The sequence below is a fragment of the Tamandua tetradactyla genome, chromosome 1, assembly GCF_023851605.1.
Source record: "Tamandua tetradactyla isolate mTamTet1 chromosome 1, mTamTet1.pri, whole genome shotgun sequence".
Taxonomy (NCBI): Eukaryota; Metazoa; Chordata; class Mammalia; order Pilosa; family Myrmecophagidae; genus Tamandua; species Tamandua tetradactyla.
In genome coordinates, this window is record NC_135327.1 from 78,783,380 (window position 1) to 78,798,050 (window position 14,671).

At 40.4% G+C, this 14,671-nt stretch overlaps 1 protein-coding gene across 2 annotated transcripts in view; it reads right to left on the reverse strand.

The window, feature by feature from the left end:
* The window catches only part of HECW1 (HECT, C2 and WW domain containing E3 ubiquitin protein ligase 1), a 257,016-nt gene that overhangs the window by 196,805 nt on the left and 45,540 nt on the right, over positions 1–14,671 (reverse strand). The window lies entirely within an intron of this gene.

Below are 14,671 nucleotides of genomic sequence, written 5' to 3' on the forward strand. Positions count from 1 at the left end.
TGGCCCTCCAAAAGCGTCCTGCACGTACGCCCTCTACCACCACGCTTAGAGTGGTGTGTTGATATTGCCTGATTTTTCGTCTGTCTCCTCTCCCCACTTACCCCATTCCAGACAGGTGGCCCCATGAGGATGGGGATTTGTCTTGTTCAGTTTTATATTTATAACTGGTATTATTCCATTTAGAAACTGATTTTTGGAATATTATGGCCTAAGTTTTAGAATTTTTGTCTCTTCATGGGATTGTTGATGACGCTCCTTTTTAGTGCCTGGTTTGCTAAGTATTGATGACATGCTAAAAAAAAAATAAATTATGAATGTGTTAGTGAGGTGGCAGGTAAAATGGATTTAATTCATAAAAGGCTCTTAAGGCTACTATAAATTCCAAATCATAAAATAAAAATCATGTAACCTTCCCAAAACACCATAGGGTCAGGTTTCTGGCATCAGGACTGGAAATGAGGGCAGAATGAAGAATACAGTTGTAGTGACACAAATTTGGTAGGATCATGAAAATTCAAATTTCAATTAAACCTTTAGAAAGCTCCATTTTCTTACAATTTAGGGAAAAGCACCTTGAACTTTCCCCAAGACCTTCTTTGATTATGTAAAGACAATTCTTCACATAGCACAACTAATTAAAAAACTAAACTAAACTAAACTAAAATAAAAATACCATATTGTACAATTTAAGCCTGTTCTGATTGTGGGTTGTGAATATGCCAACTGATTTCTCTTAGAGTCTCAATGCCTGGCACCCAGCCTTACTAGAAGGAGGAAGTCAATCCCATTCAAAAATAGGCTAAAGCCTCTAGTCCTCTATTGGTTTTATGGAGATGCATCTTTCACCAATTACTGGGGTGAAGATGAAGGTGAGACTCCTGGACACACTAGATGAAGGGGGCCCTTTGGTAACTATGGAGACCTTCACCCCAATATTGTTGAAACATTGTGATTGGTGCTTATCAGCTTCAATAGGCAGCTGGCTTCACCATTTAATCTCTGTCAAAAACAATGGCACAAGATCACTTATCATAAACCCTGGTGCCTTCCAAATTAATTGCCTTAGGTCTAACAATTCTAGATAGCTGATCACAACCTTCAGCTAACTTTTGTAAGTAATTTGGTTGGAGTATGTATTAGTCAGGGTTCTCTAGAGAAACAGGATCAGCAGGAGATATCTGTGAATATGAGATTTATAAAGGTGTCTCATGCAACTATGGGAATGGAAGAGTCCACAATTATGCCATAGGTAGTGAAGCTGGTGGTTTCGATGAAGGGTCTGGATGAACTCCACAGGAGAGGCTTGCTGGTTGAAGAAGCAGTGAAAAGTTTTTCTCCTTCCTTAAAAGTCTTCAACTGATTTCATTATCTTGAGATGAGCCTTAGTTGGTCGCAGATGTAATCAGCCACAGATGTAATCGACTAACTGATGATTTAATAAACCACCCTTCTGGTTTATCACTAGTCACAAAATATCCTTGCAACAATAGTAAAGCCAGTGGTTTGCTTGACTAGATAACTGGGCATCATCAGTTTGCCAAGTTGACACCGGAACGTAATCATCAGAGTATTTCTCAGGAAGTTCCAAACTTTTAAGTAGCTGTTCCATGGTCGCTTTATTATTACTTAAAATTTTTAATTTTTTGAAGCAAATGCTTTTAAAAATTTCAAGACCAGTATTAGGGTTTAGAATTTTTAGGTATTAATCACCTATTTATCCACTGCAGGAAACCCCATAACTCTTTGTGAACTTTATCCTAGAGTACTAATTTAGGCTCTATTCCTAGGAAGAATGACCTATTGAGTTCCAAAATTGCTTTAAAAAAAATAGGAGAATCTCAACATTACCTCTCCCTAAGGGAATGGCAAAGCAAATACATCTGTGAACATGAACTTTCAAGTTATGGCAAAGAACTTTACTTTGAACTGTATAATCAGTTATTATAAAAAGTTCAGTTGCAGAGAGATTAGACTAAAGTGTTGGAAGTAGGAACAGAACATAATATGTTCACTTCTAACTTCTCTTTAAAATAGCTATGAAATAAAAAAAAGTACACAAAACAAAACACGAAACCTCATAGTAGCAATGTGAAGTAAAGAATAATCCAGGACAAAATCCTGATGGGACTTCCACACACTGTAATGTTGATGAAGACTGTAAGAAATACACTCTTAGACTGTACATGGTTCAGCCTGTAAAACTGGGGGCTACTCCACAGTAGGGTGGACAGCACCCAATAAGATGGAGCGTATCATTTTAAATAACACCCTCTGCCTGCCCCTCACTCTGATGGCCGTTTCCCAACTCCTTGGCCTCTGCCTTCTGAGCCAGCCAGAGTCATTCCTGCAACAGCTATTTTCGGCATCCAAAGTTACAGCGCCTAGGCCTCAGCATGGCTGAGGGGTGGACAAACAGGTGGGGCCCAATGCCCTGGACAAATGGATGGTCCTCAGGGCAAGTCCTTGGAGCTGAGCATCGGGAGTAGGGTGTACTCAGAAGCTTCAGCTGGACACTTACTAAACACATCCCAAGAACAAGTACAGGCTGGGCCTGAATCTCTAGGGCTTTGGGAGAATCAGAACCTGGGAACAGCTGTATGTAAAGATGCACTGTCAAGGCACGGACCTGAAGGGTTGAGCTACAGGTTCTGTGTATAGTGAGTGGGCAAAAGACAATTTACACCACCCACTCTGTCTTTCAGAAAATGGTGGATAGGTGGTTATTTGGTGTATAAATGGGGAGATAAAAAATATGAGGCTTAACTTGCAAGGGGAAGGCAGTACGGGCATGAATATAAGGGCTTACTTTTGAAAATTATTTTCTACAGAATAATGAAGAAAAGCATAAATCTTATACATTTTGCTCACATTAAGGTACAAAAAGCATGCAAAGTGCAGAGGGACATAGGGAGAAAATTATGCAAGTCATATGTTTTGTAGACCCAACACAACTTAGGTCTCCTTTCCTTAACAGGTCTCTGCCATTTCATGTGCTTGTACTTTGCACATGGTGTCCTTTCTGCCAGCCTTATCTAACTGCCCTTCCAGGTCTGGCAAAGTCCTATTCATTCCGCATGACTCAGCTTGGGCTCCACCTTCTGTGTAAAGTCTACTGCACCACTACAGGCGCCTCGTCTCTCCTTTCTTTACAAGCCAACACAGTGCATTTTCCCGCTTGAATACAGGGCATCTCATAGAGTTATAATTTACTGTTCATCTATTTGTCCTCCCTAATAGAATAGCTATGATTTATCAATGACAGATGTGCACTTAAAAGTTAACAAAGCTGGTCTGGATGGTCCAAACCCTACTCGTCCCAAAGGAAGGTTTGACCCTTGCTTACTCCTGTGAGGTAAACTCTAACCCCCTGGATATCGGACCAGTTAAGAATGTGTTTGATCTGACACCATGGGCCATGCCAGATAGTTTAGGCTAACAGTATGATTTATGGTGGGGGCTTTGGGCTACAGAGTATCAGCTTGACCTCTGGAGAGGCTGGAGGCTATGGTCAGCCACACTGGCTGGTCACCCATGCCTTCAAGATTAATCTTCAATAAAAACCCTGGACATTGAGGCTGTGGTTGGAAAAACTTCATGTGTGTTGTCACACATCATTGCTGAGTAAAATAAGCACTGGCTTATTTAAACAATTCCACTGGCAGAAGACAACTGGAAGCTTGCACCAGATCTCTTCTGGGGCCTTCCCTGTGCACCTAATTTTGTGGCAGATTTTAATCTGCATTCTGTAAATGACAGTTTATTACAACCTCAAGTGCAACTATGGTTTGCTGAGTTCTGTAAGCCCTTCCGGTGAATCACTGAACCTGAGAGTGGTCTTGGGGGCCCCTGATCACACAGAGGTTTAGATACTTTTATCTCTATAATTCCTACCCATTATACTTTCTGATTCACAATTAAAAATAATAAATATGATCCACTTCCGGAGAAGATGGCAGCTTAGTAAGGCAAGTGGGTCTTAGTTTCCTCCTCCAGAACAACTACTAAAGAACTAGAAACAGTACAGAACAGCTCCCGGAGCCACGACAGAGACCAGCACACAGTGTACTCCATTCTGGAACGGCTGGACCGGCTAAGAGACTCCGCTGCGGTGAGGTCCCCGAGAGGCGTGCGCTTCCCCGGGCCGTGGCGGCTGGTGGCCGGAGCCCCTCCCTCCCTCCTTCCCGGGCCGGCTGGGAGCTTTGGATCGGCGGTTCCCCAAGCTGTGGTGGCTGGAGACCAGAGCCCCTTCCACACACACGGCTTCCCGGGCCGGCTGGGAACCTCGGATTGGTGGTTCCCCAAGCCGCAGCGGCGGGCGCCCCTCCCCCACGAACGGCTTCCTGGGCCGGCTGGGAGCTTTGGACCAGCAGTTCCCCAAGCCACGGCGGCGGGCGCCCTCCCCCACACGCGGCTTCCCGGGCCGGCTGGTAGCCTCAGAACAGCAGTTCCCAAAGCCGCGGTGGCCGGCGACCGCAGCCCCTTCCACACATGCGGCTTCCCGGGCCGGCTGGGAGCCTCGGAACAGTGGTTCCCCAAGCCGCGGCGGCTGGCAACCCTCCCAAACAGGCGACTTCCCGGAGGGAAAGGAAAGAGTCTCCAACAGTAGTAGAGATGAGCCCAACCTAACACCAATAGTGGCATTAATGAACAACTTCTGACTACTAAAAATAGGCCCTCAGCTCAGGCGAAACTGATCAAGGCGGAAGTTGCCAATTGGGCTAATTGAAAAAGAGGAAAGGGGGTGAAACAGAGCCTTCTGTGGCTGTTTCTATGGAGGCTTCGTTGCCTCTGGGCTCAGCACTGGGATTACACAGGTTGCAACTGCCTCGAACACAGAAACAGGCTGCTTTCAGGGCTCTCTATCACCTGAACCTTCCCCGCGAGAGGGGGGAAACGCAACTCAGGTGGAATCCCTCTCTCAAGGAATACAGATCCCAGGAATTCACATTTTGAAGCCATTAAAACCAACCTACAGCCTTTCCTCTGTCTCCACCACACACCCAGCAGTGAGAGTTTTCCAAAGTTAAAGGAGCCACAACATCTTTTGCTGGTGGGACCAGCAGACAGACAAGCACCACATACTGGGCAGGATAAGAAAAAGAGAGCCCAGAGACTTCACAGGAAAGACTTTCAACCTGCTGGGTTCCACACTTAGGGAAATCTGATTAAATGCCCAGACGCCAGCAAAAAATAACAAATCACACCAGGAAAATTGAAGATATGGCCCAGTCAAAGGAACAAACCAATAGCTCAAATGAGATACAGGAGCTGAGACAACTAATTCTGAATATACGAACAGAAATGGAAAACCTCTTCAAAAACCAAATCAATAAATTGAGGGAGGACATGAAGAAGACATGGGATGAACAAAAAGAAGAAATGGAAAGTCTGAAAAAACAAATCACAGAACTTATGGGAATGAAAGACACAGTAGAAGAGATGAAAAAAACAATGGAAACCTACAGTGGTAGATTTAAAGAGACAGAGGCTAGATTTAGTGAACTGGAGGATGAAACATCTGAAATCCAAAAAGAAACAGAAACTATAGGGAAAAGAGTGGAAAAATTTGAGCAGGGGCTCAGGGAATTGAATGATAATATGAAGTGCACAAATATACGTGTTGTGGGTGCCCCAGAAGGAGAAGAGAAGGGAAAAGGAGGAGAAAAACTAATGGAAGAAATTATCACTGAAAATTTTCCAACTCTTATGAAAGACCTAAATTACAGATCCAAGAAGTGCAGTGCACCCCAAAGAGAATAGACCCAAAAAGGCGCTCTCCAAGACACTTACTAGTTAGAATGTCAGAGTTCAAAGAGAAAGAGAGGATCTTGAAAGCAGCAAGAGAAAAACAATCTATCACATACAAGGGAAGCCCTATAAGACTATGTGTAGATTTCTCAGCAGAAGCCATGGAAGCGAGAAGACAGTGGGATGACATATTTAAATTACTAAAAGAGAAAAACTGCCAACCAAGACTTCTATATCCAGCAAAACTGTCCTTCAAAAATGAGGGAGAAATTAAAACATTTTCAGACAAAAAGTCACTGAGAGAATTTGTGACCAATAGACCAGTTCTGCAAGAAATACTAAAGGGAACACTAGAGTCAGATACGAAAAGACAGAAGAGAGAGGTATGGAGAAGAGTGTAGAAAGAAGGAAAATCAGATATGATATATATATATAATACAAAAGGCAAAATGGTAGAGGAAAGTATTACCCAAACAGTAATAACACTAAATGTTAATGGACTGAATTCCCCAATCAAAAGACACAGACTGGCAGAATGGATTAAAAAACAGGATCCTTCTATATGCTGTCTACAGGAAACACATCTTAGACCCAAAGATAAACATAGGTTGAAAGTGAAAGGTTGGGAAAAGATATTTCATGCAAATAACACCCAGAAAAGAGCAAGAGTAGCTATTCTAACATCCAACAAATTAGACTTCAAATGTAAAACAGATAAAAGAGACAAAGAAGGATACTAACTACTAATAAAAGGAGCAATTAAACAAGAAGACATAACAATCATAAATATTTATGCACTGAATCAGAATGTCCCATATTACGTGAGGAATACACTGCAATCACTGAAAAGGAAAATAGACACATCTACCATAATAGTTGGAGACGTCAATTTGCCACTCTCATCAATGGACAGAACATCTAGACAGAGGATCAATAAAGAAATAGAGAATCTGAATATTACTATAAATGAGCTAGACTTAACAGACATTTATAGGACATTACATCCCACAACAGCAGGATACACCTTTTTCTCAAGTGCTCATGGATCATTCTCAAAGATAGACCATATGCTGGGTCACAAAGCAAGTCTCAACAAATTTAAAAAGATTTAAATCATACACAACACTTTCTTGGATCATAAAGGAATGAAGTTGGAAATCAGTAATAGGCAGAGTGCCAGAAAATTCACAAATACTTGGAGGCTCAACAAAACACTCTTAAACAATGAGTGGGTCAAGGAAGAAATTATAAGAGAAATTAGTAAATATCTCGAGGTGAATGAAAATGAAAACACAACATATCAAAACCTATGGGACACAGCAAAGGCAGTGCTAAGAGGGAAAATTATTGCCCTAAATGCCTATATCAGAAAAGAAGAAAAGGCAAAAATTCAAGAATTAACTGTCCACTTGGAATAACTGGAGAAAGAACAGCAAACTAACCCCAAAGCAAGCAAAAGGAAAGAAATAACAAAGATTAGAGCACAAATAAATGAAATTGAGAACATGAAAACAATAGAGAAAATCAATAAGGCCAGAAGTTGGTTCTATGAGAAAATCAGTAAGATGGATGGGCCCTTAGCAAGATAGACAAAAAGAAGAATAGAGAGGACGCAAATAAATAAGATCAGAAATGGAAGAGGAGATACAACCACTGACCTCACAGAAATAAAGGAGGTAATAACAGGATACTATGAACAACTTTATGCTAATAAATACAACAATGTAGATGAAATGGACAAGTTCCTAGAAAGGCATGAACAGCCAACTTTGACTCAAGAAGAAATAGATGACCTCAACAAACCAATCACAAGTAAAGAAATTGAATCAGTCATTCAAAAGCTTCCCAAAAAGAAAAGTCCAGGACCAGATGGCTTCACATGTGAATTCTACCAAACATTCCAGAAAGAATTAGTACCAACCCTGCTCAAACTCTTCAAAAAAATCGAAGTGGAGGGAAAGCTACCTAATTCATTCTATGAAGCCAACATCACCCTCATACCAAAACCAGGCAAAGATATTACAAAAAAAGAAAACTACAGACCAATCTCTCTAATGAATATAGATGCAAAAATTCTCAACAAAATTCTAGCAAATCGAATCCAACAACACATTAAAAGAATTATACATCATGACCAAGTAGGATTCATCCCAGGTATGCAAGGATGGTTCAACATAAGAAAATCAATTAATGTAATACACCATATCAACAAATCAAAGCAGAAAAATCACATGATCATCTCAATTGTAGCAGAGAAGGCATTTGACAAGATTCAACATCCTTTTCTGTTGAAAACACTTCAAAGGATAGGAATACAAGGGAACTTCCTTAAAATGATAGAGGGAATATATGAAAAACCCACAGCTAATATCATCCTCAATGGGGAAAAATTGAAAACTTTCCCCCTAAGATCAGGAACAAGACAAGGATGTCCACTATCACCACTATTATTCAACATTGTGTTGGAGGTTCTAGCCAATTAGAGAAGAAAAAGAAATACAAGGCATCAAAATTGGAAAGGAAGAAGTAAAACTATCACTGTTTGCAGACGATATGATACTATACGTCGAAAACCCGGAAAAATCCACAACAAAACTACTAGAGCTAATAAATGAGTACGGCAAAGTAGCAGGTTAGAAGATCAACATTCAAAAATCTGTAGCGTTTCTATACACTAGCAATGAACAAGCTGAGGGGGAAATCAAGAAACGAATTCCATTTACAATTGCAACTAAAAGAATAAAATACTTAGGAATAAATTTAACTAAAGAGACAAAAGACCTATACAAAGAAAACTACAAAAAACTGTTAAAAGAAATCACAGAAGACCTAAATAGATGGAAGGGCATACCGTGTTCATTGATTGGAAGAATAAATATAGTTAAGATGTCAATTCTACCTAAATTGTTTTACAGATTCAATGCAATACCAATCAAAATCCCAACAACTTATTTTCGGAAACAGAAAAACCAATAAGCAAATTTATCAGGAAGGGCAGGGTGCCCCGAATGCTAAAAGTATCTTGCGGGAAAAAAACGAAGCTGGAGGTCTCACGCTACCGGACTTTAAGGCATATTATGAAGCCACAGTGGTCAAAACAGCATGGTATTGGCATAAAGACAGATATATTGACCAATGGAATCGAATAGAGTGCTCAGATATAGACCCTCTCATCTATGGACATTTGATCTTTGATAAGGCAGTCAAGCCAACTCACCTGGGACAGAACAGTCTCTTCAATAAATGGTGCCTAGAGAACTGGATATCCATATGCAAAAGAATGAAAGAAGACCCGTATCTCACACCCTATACAAAAGTTAACTCAAAATGAATCAAAGATCTAAACATTAGGTCTAAGACCATAAAACAGTTAGAGGAAAATGTAGGGAGATATCTTATGAAACTTACAACTGGAGGCGGTTTCATGGACCTTAAACCTAAAGCAAGAGCACTGAAGAAAGAAAGAAATAAATGGGGGCTCCTCAAAATTAAACACTTTTGTGCATCAAAGAACTTCATCAAGAAAGTAGAAAGACAGCCTACACAATTGGAGACAATATTTGGAAATGACATATCAGATAAAGGTCTAGTATCCAGAATTTATAAAGAGATTGTTCAACTCAACAACAAAAAGATAGCCAACCCAATTACAAAATGGGAAAAACACTTGAACAGACACCTCTCAGAAGAGGAAATGCAAATGGCCAAAAGGCACATAAAGAGATGCTCAATGTCCCTGGCCATTAGAGAAATGCAAATCAAAACCACAATGAGATATCCTGTCACACCCACCAGAATGGCCATTATCAACAAAACAAAAAATGACAAGTGCTGGAAAGGATGCGGAGAAAGAGGCACACTTATCCACTGTTGGTGGGAATGTCAAATGGTGCAAGCACTGTGGAAGGCAGTTTGGCGGTTCCTCAAAAAACTGAATATAGAATTGCCATATGACCCAGCAATACCATTGCTAGGTATCTACTCAAAGGACTTAAGGGCAAAGACACAAACGGACATTTGCACACCAATGTTTATAGCAGCATTATTTACAATTGCAAAGAGATGGAAACAGCCAAAATGTCCATCAACAGATGAGTGGCTAAACAAACTGTGGCATATACATATGATGGAATATTATGCAGCTTTAAGACAGAATAAATTTATGAAGCATGTAATAACATCGATGGACCTAGAGAACATTATGCTGAGTGAGACTAGCCAAAAACTAAAGGACAAATACTGTATGGTTCCACTGATGTGAACCGACATTCGAGAATAAACTTGGAATATGTCATTGGTAACAGAGTCCAGTAGGAGTTAGAAACAGGGTAAGATAATGGGTAATTGGAGCTGAAGTGATACAGACTGTGCAACAGGACTAGATACAAAAACTCAAAAATGGACAGCACAATACTACCTAATTGTAATGTAATTATGTTAAAATACTGAATGAAGCTGCATCTGAGCTATAGTTTTTTTGTTTGTTTATATATATTTTTTGTATTTTTCATTTTTATTTTTTTCTCTATATTATCATTTTATTTCTTTTGCTGCTGTCTTTCTATGTCTTTTTCTAACTCGATGCAAATGTACTAAGAAATGATGAATATGCATCTATGTGATGATATTAAGAATTACTGATTGCATATGTAGAATGGAATGATTTCTAAATGTTGTGTTAGTTTTTTTTTAATTAATAAAAAAATAATAATAAATTCATGAGAGCTCAAAAGGATAAGAGGAGATGACAAAGTCACTTTATAATAGGGACCTCAATAGTTGTCAGTGGAGCAAAGATAAAAGATAAGAGGGAAATGAAAAAAAGAATAATGCATATTGAGAATCTACTATGATCAGAGTGTTAAGGTACCGATTACACTAAAGGATCATTTGACTCTTCCTTTTCAAAGAAATACAATTTTGGAGTATGATCACAAATGAACTCTTAGCATTGGCTGGAACACAATTTAATAGCCAGAGACAGCCAACCCCTCATCTGAGATTATGGCAGCACTGGCAGTTCTCAATTTACAAATGGAAACCCAAAATTTATTGACAAATTAATTTTGGAAAACTTGAAAGCAATTCCCTTTAGAAGAAGTGTGCTTTAAGTTCCTAGACCTAATAGTGTGCTTAAGTTCCCAGACTGCAAAGGCTCATTTAATCCAGAAGATTGCTATATTATGCCAATAATTGAGTTTCAAAAAATATACAAGCTGGGTTTGGTTACAGTTCCATCACCATAGAGCCAAATAGTCACCTAGACAACATGATACTTCCCATCTGCTGCGGATTGAATCATGTTCCCCATAAAGATATGTTCAAGTCTTAATCCATGTTCCTGTGGGTGTGAATCCATTTGTAAATAGGACCTCTGAAGATCCTATTTCAGTGAGGCCCCATTGAATGAGGGTGGGCCTTAATCCATGTGACTGCAGTCCTTATAAGCAGAGGAAATTGGAGATGGAAGTAGAAGCCAGAATATCAGTGGAAATGAGAGGGACAGGAACAATAAGGGAGAGAGCGCCATGTGGTAAAGGTAGAAATGCATGCGAAGGAGCTCCAAGGATTGCAGCAAGGCAGCACCACAACGTTATAGCCTCTGGGAGAAAGAATGACCTGCTGAAGACTTTAATTTTGGACTTCTGGCCTCCGAAAGTGTGACAATGAATTTTTATTGTTCAGACCAAACCATTGAGTGGTACATGTCACAGCAGCCTGAGAAAACTAAGACACCACCTGCCTCACAGATGTTCTATGTGAATCAATAGGGCAATGCAAGCGAAACTACTTTGAAAAGTGCACCATGCCATAGAACAATATGTACCACTGATCACACAGACCCCTGTGTTTAACTGGTAGTTTACTGTGTTAAACTAGTTTAACTGCTATAAAATCCAATTGCAAATTAAAATACTGCCTTGCAGGAAAACACATGCCCCCTTCCAGCAGGGGAATCCAGGAGCTTATCTCCAAGGCAGTGGATGGGGGCTGAGGGTCATTCTCTCTGCCCCTGCCATCACGTGAGCTTTCTGATCAGGCTCTGCCATGTGCAGTGATTAAAAAGAGAAGCAAAAGTTGGCAGCAGAATGTATATTAAAATGTCAAACACGCATCTGGTGACTTATGTGAGAAAATCATTATGGAGTTGATAACCGGGGCAATAGCAGCATGTCAAAATATTTCAAGATGTCTAAGTTTTAAGTCAGAACAATGTAGCAATCAGAATGAAAAAGATGAAGTCAAGGCTGAGACAGAATCAGTGCAATCTCTTGAACCTTTATGTCAAATAATATAATTGAAGCATCTTGTAGCAATGTTTCCTCTTCTAAGATGTAAGGCCTTGTTTCTGGGAATGGCAGCCCCCAGAAAGCATTTTTGCTAATAATTTACCCTGCTTTGAGTGCCTGTTTGCAGTGCATTTCCAGGAGGTTTTCCGGGTGGTTGGCTTCTTGCTTTCTTTGTGGCTTCCATTGCTCAGCCCTGTGATGTTATATACCATTGTTTGCATTGGTCTGAGAAGAAGGAAAACATTTAGTGTCCCTAATGAGTTCATAGAGGTCAAATGCTTCAGGGAGATTTCTCTAAATTGAGAGTGCCCACTAAAGATAAGGGTCTGTCTGAATTCCAGGGCTGGCCAAACTCACTCACAATATCACTCCTGAAAAGAAGAAGCCACAGGGCTTCTCTCCTATTCCAGCCTTGAGCCAATAGGTGGTCTTCTATAAATGGGCAAAGCCTTGTGGTCTGATGCCCGTCCCACTTGAGGGATCAGTGTGTCTGGTAAGCAACTGTCCTATCTATGCCTGGCCATGCAATGCAAAAGCCAGCCAAACCTGTGTTTGTAAGGCCTTTCCTGAATAGCCTCGACTCCACCGCCAGGCCTCATTCCTTCTCTGCCTTCCTGCTTTATCCATCCTGCCTCCAGTTTGTTTCAGCCCCAATTCCAGCTTTGGTGCCTTGATTTAGCTGTCCCTCCAGCCTGAAGAATTGCCCTAAACATACGTGATCCATTTGGCTTTGCAGGTGACCTCTTTTGAGACTGCCAACACAAATGGGCTTCCCCAGCTTCCCACACTTAGAACTCTCATCCCACTCGGTAAAGGGGCGAATACCTTGTTGCGATATGCAAGGCTAGTGCAGGGAAATATGGTATGCTGGTTTGAAGTTGTTAGGTACCCCAGAAAAGCCATGTCTTTTTCCTGATCCAATCATGTGGGGATGATCATGTTTCTGTTAATCCTTATTCAACATTGTGGAGCAGAAACTTTGGATTACTTCCATGGAGATGTGACACACCCGATTGTGGGTGTGACCTTTTGATTAGATGGAGATGGGACTCCACCCACTCAAGGTGGGCCTTGATTAGTTATTGGAGTCCTTTAAAAGGGAAAACACAGGTAATGGGGCTTCAGTGGCAGAGTTCCTGCCTTACCAGAGACCTGGGTTCGATTCCTGGAGCCAAAAAAAAAAGAAGGGGGGAAACATTTTGGAGGAAGCTCAGATGCTTGGAGAACAGAAGTGACAGAGCCAATATAAGACTCAGATGTTTGGAGATACAGAAAAAAAATACCCCCGGGGAAGCTGTTAGAAATCAAAAGCCAAAGGACCAGCAGATTTCAGCCATGTGCCTTCCCAGCTGACAGAGGAGTTCTGGACCCATTGGCCTTTCTTGAATCAATCTATTTCTCCGGATGCCTTATTGTGGACATCTTTACAGCCTTAGAACTATAAACTTGCAACTTCATAAATTCCCTTCTTAAAAGCCATTTCATTTTTGGTATATTGCATTCTGGTAGTATTAGCAAATCTAAATATATGGTAAAGCCCGTCAAAGGTGTGCTGCCCCCTCCCTCCCTTCTCCCAGCTGCTTGCTGTGTGTTTGTCATGGTAAGAGCTGTCCTCTTTGGTCCAGCATTCTGTCCTCCTGATTTCAGGACAGATGCCAACGGGCTTCTCTCCGTGCAGCCTATTTATCTTACTGCTTATCCCCAAGGACTAAATTCACAATCCTTAGGATACTGAAGAATTGATTTGTGAAATGCAAAATGTTATCTTTTTAGACCCAGAAGGACCCTCTGAATCATCCATATTTCATTTTAAATATTTACCTCTCTCTCTTTTTCTTTTTTTTTACTTACTAGCATGATGAAGTCCTCACTGATGTTTGTTCAGCTTCCCTAGTCAATGATTTTAAATTTATTTGAAAAGTAATACCATTTCTAATTTAATTTTGGCTAGCTTAAGTAGATGTATTCAGAACTAAGGTAAGACGTAACACAAATATGAAAACTAGATTGTAATTTTGGAAAATATGGCATCTATTTGCACAGTACCAAGCAAAGCAACCAGGTTGAGAACAAAAGACTTGATTTAAATCCTAAATCTATAGCTAGGCAACTGTGTGAGCTCAAGTAAGTTACTTGAGCTCTCTGAGCAGCTTCCCTAATTCTTAAAGAAAAATAAAGAGTAGGAATTCTAGTCTTTTCTAAGTCTACCATTCTAACTCTATGAATTAAATCAGTCTAAGACTAGACACTTCCTTTCAGAAATTTATTTATAAGTCTCAAAAGAAAGTAAAACGTAAGAAAATACCAGTTTTTAAAATTAAGGAATTGGGGTGCATGGGTGGTTCAGTGATAGAATGCTCACCTTCTATGTAGAAGTCCCAGGTTCTATTCCCGGACCATGCCCCCCCCCCCACTACAACAAAAAACAACAACTAAGAAATTTAAAAAGTGTGTTCCACAGAAAGATGTATTATTCACTTTTAGTGAGCACATTTCCATCAGAGATACCACTGAAACTTGATATTTTTCTAATCAACGAGTGGTATGTCCTAATTAGGCTGCCTTCAGATGTCATATCTAACTTCACTGTGTTGAGTTGTGTGTCTGTCTGTCTGTCTATCTATTTATCTATT